Here is a 13,172-nt window from a genome sequence, read left to right as displayed (position 1 = left end):
TCGATAGCGGTGTCGAGTGGCCCGCGTTGCACAGGACGAGCTCCGGGCGAATGTCGGCCAATCTTTGTTTCTTCTCATTTTTTTCAGCAGAATGAATGGAATTGGGTAGAGTCCTCTCTCTGGTGTACAAGGCCTTGCTGTACGGAGTTGCTGCAGGGACTCTTCCGCATATTTGTCAAGGCAGGTTATTTTGGAGAGAGGTTACCAAAGCAACGTAACATGTGATTTTTATAGTCCAAAAGATATCAATTTTATACCATAAATACTTTTACGTTTCATCCCCTAGGTGATATAAATTTAATATCATTGTTTAACATGAATTTGGTTATTACACCGTTATAGCACACAAAATATGAAAAAAGTGGTACCAAAAAATAATTCTGACCATCAAAATAATAAATCACCGCTACCAATGAAGTACTGATTCCAATAAAATTTCCCCTGTAACAGGGCTAACCTAGGCAAGTTAATATTTTTCATAACAGCGTTACAAATCAAATACAAGAAATTGATGATATGATGATCTTTGATCTAAACTACGTATGTGTCACCAGGTGAAATAATTTTAGGTTAAATTAATATAATTGATATCACTGAAATTATACGTTTGATATCATTTTAGTGATAAAACTTTTGCTATTTTCGACGTATACAACATATCGTTAGTGATGTATTTTTGATATAATGTGGCATGACTAGGATATCACTATGCTGCTCAAGTACGGGATAGAGAGGTAACTTCGCGTGAAATCCATTCCCTGAAAGAAGTATTTCGGTGTATCATATTTAAATTATTGGTCTAACTTTTAGAGTGATTTATTTTAAAACCCTTTACGGATTTTTCTTCGATCTACAAATATCGAACACATGGAAATTTAAGTGATTGTCGCCTCATAACATTCGCCCATCGACGCACTCCACTAAACCAACACACGACCGATACATCGAAAAAGCGTTATTAGGGGTCGGAAATACGCGAAAGATTTTTCATCGTAATCGCATTGTGGTACTTTTGCAACTTGGCGTAGTAAGCGTAACCAAGGGATACTAACTACATTTCCTCTACGCAATTGTAGTAAAAATTGCCACCTTTTTACGTTTCGACGCCTAATAAAAAACAGAAATCTTTCATATACCATCAGTTGAAAGACGAAAACTATATGTTTAGATGGTATCAATAAAATTACGGGAAGAATTTAAAATTGTTCTTGTTAGTAAAATTAGCCGATATAGTGGAGCGTGTGCATTTTTCACGAGATTATTTCATACTTGAATATTCACGGTTTTTTAATGGCGATTTTATGTTTAAAAGTGAAAAAAGGCTCAAACAATACTCAAATTACAGGAATAATGATGCATTTGTAATGAATCTACGCCTTGGCCAACATTATTCCTAGTGCACACAATAGCAACGAGCATTGTACATACGTAACATCCTTAATCATCTATAATATTTCTAGCTAGGATATGGATAAAAACGATGTATCACGGAAAATTTATATGATGAGTAAATGCAAAGTTTACAATTTTCTCCGTTTACTTCACATTATGTCTAATATGTATTGTTAAATATTTTAACTCTTTGTGTTTTTTATGGATGAATAAATATAATATGATCACTATAATTATTGGCCAGCAATACTTAAATGCACTCAAGTAATCTCTCCGCCGAATCCCCAATCAATTTACGGGGACCCTGATTGCCTTAGACTTGTCATGTAGTTTTCAAAACTCTACGGAATCGGAAAAGAAATAATTCTTTTAATGCTAAATAAAGGTGAAAATCAGATGGATCGTGTGAGTAATGACGAGGTTCTACGAAGAGAAGGATATTGGATAAGCATTTGAAAATATTGGGTAGGTAGTTAAATGAGTTAAAGTTAGCATGACATGAATCACGATAGAGTAATATAAATCTTCTATAATAATTCACTAAAGACAATAAATAGATGATTAATATCATTCATTACAACTCATGTCATGTGATATTGCATATCTATAAATTATATTTAAGGGACAGATGGAAGGAAGGAAGGCTGAGATAGGCCTAGCTTAAGATATATAAGGGAAGAGAGCAGTGGTGAATGATGTAAAGCAGAGGGATTAGGTAGTTGTCAAAATATGAACTGATAGGCCAGTTGAGTGGATAGCGGCGTCAGACCAATACACGGATTCATGACTTTAGAATGTGCGTTTTTATTCACACAATATCAAATTTTTAATGGATTTATAGACCAGGGAGTGGATTGCGCGTGTGGCTGGTGACCTTATTTGCCGACGCATCCTAAACCTGCTTTGCTATACATTGCTAGGCAGGTATGCATACGGTTGCTGCACACGCTTATACTGCATACGGTACGGCAAATGGCATTTGTTTTTTTTCGGGGAAGCGAGGAGGATGTATAGGAGGGGATGGGGTCGTGCCGGAAGCGGCATGGCTCGCGTCATTTGTTTTCAGCGCGGATCGAATCGTTGGATGCTGCGGCTGGCGTATTTCTCTTGTCGCCGATACTCGAGTGAGCATTATTTTCTTCTTGCTTAATAAAAAGAGTTTCTGGATTCGCATGTGAGTTGGGCGGCTCTTGAGTTTTATTCTTGTCTCAAATCTTCCACAATGAGTTTTTCCCAAGTCTTTTCCGAAATTCGTGTGTATTCACAAGCACATAATTGTATTTTTAAACCATGTCGTGACCTCTTTCGTTTAGGCATAAATTATTTGGGAGTTTTTTTTTTACTGCTTATATTTACAACTAAAAATTTCAGATATAAATTAAAGGTTCCTTGTAATGGTTTTCGCTGACTAATATCTCCTCTAGTCTCATGATACGTGCACTTAAGGTGGAATGAAGATAGATCTAACGGCATATCCAATTGCAGATTTTACTAGAAAAAAGAAAATTATCATAGCTACTAAGCCTTATTGAAATCATGGTTTTAGTTTTTTTCAACGTGATCAGTTAAATAAAAAATCATAGCTTCATTCTATCTTTTAAGATAAAACCACCTGAAAATAGCTTCAATGGTACCATAAATTAATATAATGCATATTTAAAAAATTAAAATATATTCGAATAAGTAATTCGATTATTTTCTTGAGCTGAAAGTGGCATCTTACTTTAAATAAAGGAACAAAACGACATTGACCCAGGAACAAAATGATATTGCCCCTTGGTTTCCTAGTTGAAATTCGCTTCTAAATAATCTGTAAATAATGGACTTGGGTATTTTAATACTCTTTCTCTCTTTACCACCGTTCTTCTTGTAAAGTTTCATTTACATACTTGAATTGGCATACATTACCTCGATGGCAGCAAATCTATTGAAATAATTTGGCAGGTAACTTTAAATTGATTTAAAAAATCTATTTCTTTTAAGAGTCATGGGGTTGCTGAGTTGCGATTCATTCATCTCTTTGGTGAGGTGGGTAGGAATATTTTTAGAGTTCAGCACGCGGCAGGATTGTCTGCTCACCGTTTAATAATGAGTACGTCACCGGTAAAAACAACTGTACCTGGAAAATATTCTATATCTATTGCAACATTTGCTTAGTGGAGCAACTGGTGGGTAAAACTTCTTAGAATCATTCCTCAAATAATGGCTTGTGACAGAAAAATGTCAAGTCTTGGCGACAAGGTTTCATGAGATTGCCAACAGAGAGATGGCGCGCTAGTCATTCGGATCGTCTACAGTTACACGGCTGGGACGAGAGAATACTGTTGTAAATGTAGATTGTCCTTGGTGCAGCATGAAACGAGTCGGGGGAGGGGGAGGGAGGCGAGGAAGGATGTACACTATTGTTAGCATAATAACTTTTTTATTGCATGGACTTCAATTGCGAGGTACGAGTATATTCTCAAGTAAATGTTAATGTAAGCTATATATAGCGTATAATAAGTGTGCCCTTACCACAACCGAACTTGACTTTGTTTAAACGATGTTTTTTGCACGTAGGACCAAAGGTTTTTAATTTATTACCCCAGTCATGCTTTATTTCAAAGTCTTTGAAAAAGTTTTTGCAAAATGCACATTCTTGGCTTCTCACTAAAGAAAGTGTAGAACAAATATTGTTATAAAATATTGATGTAAACGAATTATAAATACTACTTTAGTTGTTTTTTTCATGTACGCAATTAAGCTTTGTTAGTATAGATTATAAAGGTAACACAAAATGAGCAACTCTATATGTAAAGCATAATGTATTATTATTTTTGATGGTAGCCTAAAACTGGTTAACCTTCGCGGCTACCTAATATTACTCAATTTTACTATTGTCATTTAACTTGTGTGTGGAGTAATAACATTTATTATTATTAAATTTTAATGTAAGATAGATGAAGAGAATATGTAATAAAATGTGATAGAGGTAATGATGGCATTTACATAGACTATGATAATTTTTTAATTTTTTGATGTTAGCTAGTCATTACTAATAGTTGTAATTTTTTCGACAAAAGTATCAGATAAATTTCCCAAACACCACTGGCGCACCTAGAGTACGAGATGACTTTAATTGAAACCCAGGGATACCCATGCCTGTGATGCGATTTCTCCGCCCAGATAGAAACCGAACTGGAAACCTCAGAAATTACACGCTTGGAGACTAACGTGCGCGCGCCGTAGACGTCAAAAAATGTGTCCGAAATCCGAACAAATGGCGTTGTTAGGTATATCCCTAAATGCTGAGCTTCCAACCTCCCGCAACAGGCGGACATAGAGCGACGGCGGCTGGAACCAATCAGGGGCGTGGAAATCAATCCCGTCTGCCACTGCGCGGGAGCAAAAAAGAAAATCCCACGTCCGTCCGGGCCCTTCTCACTGTGCGTCGGCCATTGACAGGGCCGGCAAAAAGCGAGCCGTCCACTTGTCAGCCCTTGTCTTCTGCCAGAAACTCTGCCGTCTGCGCTCCCCCTGCGAAGTCGTAGTAAGATCTCCTCCGGCCGTAACCACCTCCCACGTAGAGGAGGCATAGGTCCGTCCCTTTGAACCTTTGTATTTTTGCCGCGGGGGGCAGCATTTTTATCACTTGAAAACATTGACTATGAATAGGGTGGTTTCCTATTATTTTTTTATTGCCTACATCGAAAGATTATTAATCCTGGAGTACATATTTAACGTCTATAGATTTTTTAAATGACGATATCTATTTTTTGCGACTTAAATGAATAGTGAAAAATTTCAAGCGCGCGAAAAGGCGACGGCTAAGTATGAATGCCGGGGAAAACGCCGTGTGACGTCGTTCTGGTTCCCGCTGCCGCAAGTGAGGTGACCTTGGGGCGAGGCTTTGAGCGCTGATACGACGCAGGATGCTAGCAGGTAGCAGAGTACCCTGCTAGCAGGTAGCGGTTGGCTTAATTATGGATTATTAATATCCTATCAAATGAAGGAAACTTTCCGACCTTAGACAGTTTTAATAGGTGATTATTAAGACATGTTTCCCTGAGCTCTATGCCTCATGCATGCATTGGTAATCTCAGACGATGTAAAACTCCTATCTGCTCGAACAGAAACTAGGTCCCTGTGACGTGTTGTGGAGTGGCATCGCATGGGCGCCAATCTGGCCTTTTTCAAATGAGGATAAAATATACCATTGCCATTCGTCTGAACTGGCATTTCTAAAACCAAATAATTTGTATATTATGAATACACTAACAGTAACTAACTACATACAATAGCCCAACTAAGTTGTCCCGTCTTCTCATCAAGGTTTTTGGAAGAATTCTCTTTTCTCCCACTCTTCTTAGCACTTCCACATTAATGTAACGATCCATTCATTTCATCTTCATCATTATTCAATGGCACCACATTTCATATGCTTCCACTCTTGACTTCTCTTCACCGGTCAACGGATAAAAACATATAATGAGATAGGGGAGCGGATTGTAAAGCTGCGTCAAACCAATCTTAAGATTATTGACTTATGATGATGATGATAACACGTTTATGTATAGTGATAGCCTTTGACAGTGTCCCGGAATAGAAGAGAGAAGACGACAAAAATGTATTGTATTGTTTGTGGTTAAAATGCACGATAAAATCATCAGCGATGCCAGTCTGACGTTCGCTCAAAATTTAAAAAATAAAATATCTTGAGAATATCAGAAAAGGAGATATTTGAAGGCTAGGGTCTTGGGACTAAGGGCACAGTGAAAAAAGGTTTATCGATAACATTTACGAAAAATAAAAAACAGCCAAGTCAGGAAGACCAGAAGTCAGTTAGGAAAATCACGGTTATGTTATCGGATGAGAAGCTGGACGAGAGGTGATGGTAGAAGAGATAAAGGGTGAATATTTGATATCAGCGAAATGGTTTAATAGGATAATGCTAATCATAATATATTCATATGTATATACGAATTATTCAACTTTAAACAATTCATTAATCAGATCAGCTCGAAGTAATGGATGGAAAGAGTTTTATTATTTATTATGAATATTGCATAGTACGTAATCGCGTATTAATCGGAGTATTGAGTGAAACATTTATTCTCAATATTTACAGCATAATATTTACAATGCATTTAAAAAGTTTTGATCATGGCATATCAAGTCATCCTGAATGTAAATTTCAGTTAATAGCAAAATTCTTTGTTTCAATTGGAACCGAATGGAATGGAATTTTTCAATGTTAAAAAATAGATACTTGCAACTTTCCGCGATTACAAAATGTATTGCAGCATTGGTATCAATGTTACTATGTCATCTACAAGGCACTATTGATGTGTAGTTAATTCAATTTATACAATTTTTTAGTGACGTGAGAAATGGACTGACTCCCCTTGCTTCCCCCACTCCACTTAAAATTCTATAAATTGAATGCTACACAGACCAACAGTTTCTTGAAGATGATAAAGTAACATTGATACCTTGGTCGTAATTAATTTTGCAATCGTGGAAAATTGCAAGCATTTATTTCAATTCAATTAACAGCCCGGACCACCGCGCTATTCTCCGATAAATTTGGATCGCTATGCACGTCAGCGACGTGGCTGGCGACTTTCGGAAACCCATTCAAAAAGCGAGGTGAATGACAGCAAAACTAGATATCATCTGATGAGTCCTCTATCATAATAATGATGCTAACAATCGTGCATATACTCGTATTCACTTGTCTTCTGCCAGTGACCCCCGTCGTCACCTTGTGAAGCAGTGGTAAGGGGTCATTCGACCGCCTCCACGTCACCGGACACTCACACATGCGGTCGTGGCTTTCCTTCTTCCCGCTAAAACCTCCTCTCCTTGGCCGGCCATCACTCTCGTCCCATTTCGAGACCGCCAGCACGTATTTCTCGCTCACACGCACAATTTCCACCGCGCACCTGTGTTCCGCTCTCTCGCTCTGTGTGTGTGTACGCTGAGATATGGCGCGCGCGCTTTCGTCTCTCGCGGTTTGTTTTTGTTTTTTTTCAAAGGAGCGGTGTGAGGTGTCGGGCACAGTTTTTTTTCCGAGCACCCATTAAAATTTCTCTTCTCTACTATCCGTACCTAAGGCAGGGTCGGCAACCTTTCAGTAGGAACTCGTAAGCCGCAGAAATCTTAAAATAACAATGATATGCATGAGAGAAAAAGAATCAGTATATTAGTGTTACACCTTCCTAAATAAATGATATATGTAATTCACTTATGCGACATTTTACGTGTATAAGTTGTAATGCTATTTGATAGGTTACAATGTCGAATATGTACGCGAAAAATCAGAAGAAGCCTAAGAGCTCACGGTACAGACCGCTGATAAAATTATAACGGAAGTGTTTTATAATTGTTTGTTTATGGTTGCTACAATTTTTATTTAGACGCAACCTTTCGGTTGTGTAAAAAAAACTTCTTTAAATATTTTCCCATGCTTGAGTACCATATTACAGTCAATTCATCTGCAGTAGATACTATGTTCATTGTACGGAACGCTAATTGCAGATTGACAAACTTCACTATGAGAAGGCAACGCAACTTAGTCCATATGAATTCTTTGATTAATCTTTATCTGAGAAAGAATGCAAATTCGGTACTCACATTTGATACTCACAAGTTATAATTCTTTAACCGCGCACATAACGAAATTGCCATAAATTACTCTCGGTGAGAGTAAATAATCAAGGGGTTGTTGTGTTATAGGCTTGGTAAAATAATGATAACTCTATTACAATTATATTTTTAATGTGAGAATCGACCAGATTTACTCAAAAACGCATGGACGATTAAATATTTATATTTCATTGAGCGTTCAGACAATATTTCTTCAATACAACAACGTAGTGATCATCAAGTTATGTCTTCGTTCCACATTAGGAGTTCATTTCCATCTCGTTCTCATTGCATTCGTCAAAAATGGACCCGCCATCAGCTTCTTGCCTGAGGAGGAACAGGAATCGATTGCTGAAAATAGAAGAGCGTGGTGGGATTGGGAGGGAATGGGGGGAATGGCGGATTCTTGCGGAAGATTGTGAGGAGGGAGAAGGAGACACGTAGGGGGGTGTCGTGGAGAGAAGACGAGGATCAGCCCCTCTTGGTAGGGGTGCAGAGAACCGCTGAGGGTGTGGAGGGACGAGAAAGAAGGGCGGTTGACGGGAAACCTAAGGAATAAAGGAGAAAGTGGAGGGAAGAGGGAAAGAGTGATTGGCAGCGATGAGGGTAGAACGGTACACGGAGAGAGATTTTGACGTCGCGTGGAGTCGAAGGATTTTGCTCTGCGCCGAAAACCTCTGTCAATCCGATGAAACTAGTTATTGAACGAAGGGAGGCTTGGACAGGGGCGCCAACAGTAAAAATCCGATGATGGTGGTATATTTTTTGCCTATGATCGGTGCGGCGCAATTTATTCATTAACTATTAAGGGCCGGCAGGAAAGCCGACTTATAAAAAATATTGGGGGGGCCCAAACCGGGGATCTTGCCCCGGTAAATTTTAAAAAGTAGTGAGTTTTAAGTGTTTTAAGCATTTTAGAAGAGTCATGGGATCAACATTAGAACCCTGATAACTCGAATCTCGCTATCTCGACACTCCGGGGAAAATCGACAAGCCTGACACATTTTTTCCTCTGACCCATAACGAATTTTTGAGGGGTCTCGGGCCCCCTCAGGCTCCATGGAGTCGGCGCCACTGAGGGCCAGTTTAACGATGTTTCGTTTGCGTGAGCTATTAGAAGGTGCACCCTTCAACTTGCTAAAAGTTCTGGTTACCTTGAAGTCTGATCTTATGCATGACCTAATCGGAGATTTCAACCACCACCAGGAAAGGTTGTAGGCTGTATTATTAGCGTGGAACTTACTTTTATGGTTTTCAAAAATTTCTTTTGGAATGAGATTTGTTCCCTTTTCTTAGAAAATAGAACGTGGGAAATGTTTTTGCAATCTGATCCCGAGAAAAGGTGCCGCATCGCACTTAAAGTTATGAAAATTGCATGTTAATAGTAATCGCAGAAATGAAAGATATTTAGGTGATACACTACAAATGTCTAACGAGCTATTATAAGATAAGGAAGTGTGATGGAAAAATCCGAGGGTGTTATTATCTTCAGTTGTGTCCGAAAACACGCAAAATACCTGCCAACAAAACTTTTTGTACAGTGTGGCACATTTTTCCGGTATTTTTCTCTTTAAAATATGTAATGTCTCGCTTTAAAATATGGTGAGAGACTAGTTTAAATGTAATAATATTTTGAAGATGTTGATGAGCACCAAAACTATTCGCGAATACCATTAGGAGATGCTTATTTGCTCATTTGCATTACTAATTCATGTGTCTAAAAAATGCAGCTTCCTCTTTTTTTAAGCAGTAAATGCAACCTTAATTTCGATGTAATCTTCCTGGATAATACTTTTGCATCCTATATTACTTACTTTTTTGCATCCAATTGTTCATAAATATGCATTACTTGCGAAAATTATGATTCAAAAATTAATTTCCATTTGATTTATGAGAATTGTTCATTTCAGCAATTTTTACGACAATAGACAGTATTTCATCAAATATTTTTAGCAACTATATGACCATCAGTGTCCAACTCGTGAGGAAACATATAGCCTGGAATTTATTAATAAAAGTAACGAATAACGCTTTATCGTAATCTGTTAACTCCAATATATATTTTATAAGCAAACAAATTCATTTATCTCAACTTATTATTTTGAATTTACAATATTGTGGGAAACTACCGCAAAATGTAATATTTGCTTATTGACCGTTCAATAAAGTTAAGATGATGACCCTGAAATGAAAGGAATCGGGATAATCTCTGAAAGTTTTGAAAAGAAAATTAAAGCCAAACATTATTCCACGAATTTTTTAAATATAAGCATTGCGCAAGTCAATGTATTTAACCAGAAACATGAATTCTTACTCGAGCTCTTCATGTTGTGATATAGAACTAATTGGAAAGTAGGCATGGACAGTTAAACCAACTCCTGAGGAACTGTGCGTTGAAAGGAATAGAAAACCAAACTCGTAAGCCGTTGAATCATCCCGCTCGCCTGCTTTGGATCTGATGCCTCAGAAAAGACGAACAAAAGAATAGCGGTGGAGCCCACTCCCCACGATGGAGCACTTCATTCCACGGACTTAGACTTTGATGCTTGGTAATTCCTCCGCACGCGCGAAGCGGAAAAGCCGTGTTGGTGCTATTCGGAGATCGAGCAAAGGAATCGAAGGCGGGTAGGTATTCCTCAAAAGTGAACTCCCATCTTGTCTCACGGGTAGTAGCGTTGACTTTTTTCTCCTCTTTCAGCCCAAACGCCTAATGCCTGCTAGTGGCCTTCCTCTACACACCGCCCTCTATCCCAAGGGGTACCTCTCTCCTACCCCTTTCAAGTCTTTGACCTTTGAAAGAAACGCCACCTACGGTCACCTCTTTGATTTCAGATCAGAAGGGAGCACTCTCTTTTCCACCCGGCTAGTCCGGCTGGAAAATGCCGGTAGCCATGGATTGAATTCCCTGAATCACGTACAAAGTTCGCGCGTACACCTCCATTCTGTTGGCCTCATTCACATCTTTCTCCATTGCTACGTGCCAGTTTCTTCAAATGCATTAATTGGAGGTATTACTTGGGAGTTTCATTCGTACGCATAAAAGCTTCAATCATTAAAGTATACAAGCATGAGTAGTTCATTCAGAACTGAAATCTCAAATAATGAAAAAGAAACTTTAGACTGAAGAAAAAGTGAAGTTTCGCCGTTAATAAACCAAATTCAGTCATTCTCTCGTAGGGTCAAAATATGAAACCAAGAAGAATTCCGCCTACTTTTAATGAGTTCATAATGTCATTTGCGTTTCGGCTCCGTTATTTTTCTCAAGGAGAACCTTTCATTCATGTAAAGGAATCACTTACAGGAAAATACGTTATGACGATCCTAGCGAGATTATACCGCCTGGAGAATGGGTTTCGATTTTTCATTACCTATTATCTCATTCAGAACTTCGATTTAATCGAAGTCGACTTTTTTATTTTTGAAAAATCGATTTTAGCCTATAGATTTTCCATTTTTAGCCTTCTTCAGTATTTCAATTTCGTGCCCTCACTTTTCCCCGCGCTTCACTCTAAAACACTCTTCAAATATTCTATTTTTGAATCCTGATCCAGTTGAACTCCGTAAAAAAGGAATAAACATACACCTATGGATCCAATTTTAGTTTGTAGCGTTTGATTTCCCGCCTGTGCGCTCCATCGCGTCACAGAATCTGTTCTCGGAATTTGCTGATTCACGACTCGCTCAATATCCCCATTTTCTTCGCTGTTTCGCTCATTTATTTGCTGGTTCAATCTCAATTCATTTGGCAATAGGTTACGTAAGTCCGAGGAAATACAACGACGTGATAACTCAATCGCCATGATTTTTTGACGACTTCAATTTGAAGTGAAGGGGTGAGATATTCGCTATTCGCGATGGATCGAAGAACGAGAAAATACGAATTTGTTCAACCTTCCAAATTTATCACAACCGAAATTTAAATAATATTTTTGAATGATATAATTGAAGGTTTTTCTTGTATAAATTACATACTTTATTTTCATACTCCATTGGTGCAAATTTTATGAGATATATTTTTGGATCTATAGAACAGCGACACATTTTTTTTTTACAGCACTTTCATTATTCTATCAGCCTTGTTTTGATTTTAATCTTACTTCATTTTATGCGGTTGAATTACAAGTACCAAATGGTATCATATTAAATTCTTTTGGTATTGCCCCTTCCATTCCTTTTTTGCCATACTAAATCTATTTAAAAGGTATAATATTCTTTCCTACGGCTCGAATTTTTTCAATCATCTGCGTATGACATATTTTTTATGATTATTACGAAAGTGGTTATCTAATGTCATCATATATCTTTGTAATTTTTCAAGAGTCAAATAGCCTAATTGTTATGCATAGATTCAATACTTGTGTTCGTTTTTATTTTCATATGCAGACATCTGACCACTATGAATTCATTTTTTTATAAAAAAATAATGGTATACACTATTTGCATTACCCCATAATATTACCCACACATTACGGTAGTTTTAACTATAATCAACAGTTTTCAACATTATCTTTTATCATATTAATATCACTTCTCTGGTAGCAAGGATATCATAAATTCTAACCAAGCATCGTAAAGATATAATATTATGCTAGATATAATTAAAAATAATCAAACTCATTTAAAATATTAACGGCCCTTGCAGGTTGGGAAGAGAAAAATGTGGATAAATTCTATAAGAGATTAAAAAAAGAACAAAGTTATTTATGAAATCTTGCTACATCATCTTAACTAGTTTATCAGTGAACGAAAATCAGTTCCTTCTAAAATAAAATGGTATAAACAAATATGATATCATTTTAAAAAATTATATTAAAAAAATTGACGTTTGTATCGCTTTCTTATTCATAGAGGCCACTGAAAATGGTGAAATTCTGTGGTGTCTCTCACGATCTCACCATTTGAAAGTAATAGCTCGTCCACTGTGGTGTTAATATCAGTCGGTGGCGTGAATAGGATAGAGGCATCAACAGACATGGATCAACCCGGCTCTCCCATTTCGCGAGTGAGTGACTCTCCTCAGGGAATACTTCGCTGTCCCACTCCGCCCTCTCGTGACCGAATATCCTCGAGGTGTAAACCTCCGCACGGCCTAGACCTTAAAACTCGCGCATGCGGAGCGAATACAAGAGGAGGCGGACCGCGTGTGAGATGCT

General features: G+C 37.8%; 1 protein-coding gene across 1 annotated transcript in view; it reads left to right on the top strand.

Moving 5' to 3' along the window:
- Positions 1 to 13,172, top strand: part of LOC124156550 — a 1,117,512-nt gene that overhangs the window by 187,957 nt on the left and 916,383 nt on the right. The window lies entirely within an intron of this gene.

Source organism: Ischnura elegans, chromosome 3, assembly GCF_921293095.1.
Source record: "Ischnura elegans chromosome 3, ioIscEleg1.1, whole genome shotgun sequence".
NCBI lineage: Eukaryota > Metazoa > Arthropoda > Insecta > Odonata > Coenagrionidae > Ischnura > Ischnura elegans.
Note: the sequence above shows the minus strand (reverse complement) of the source record. Positions and strands in the feature narration are given on the sequence as shown.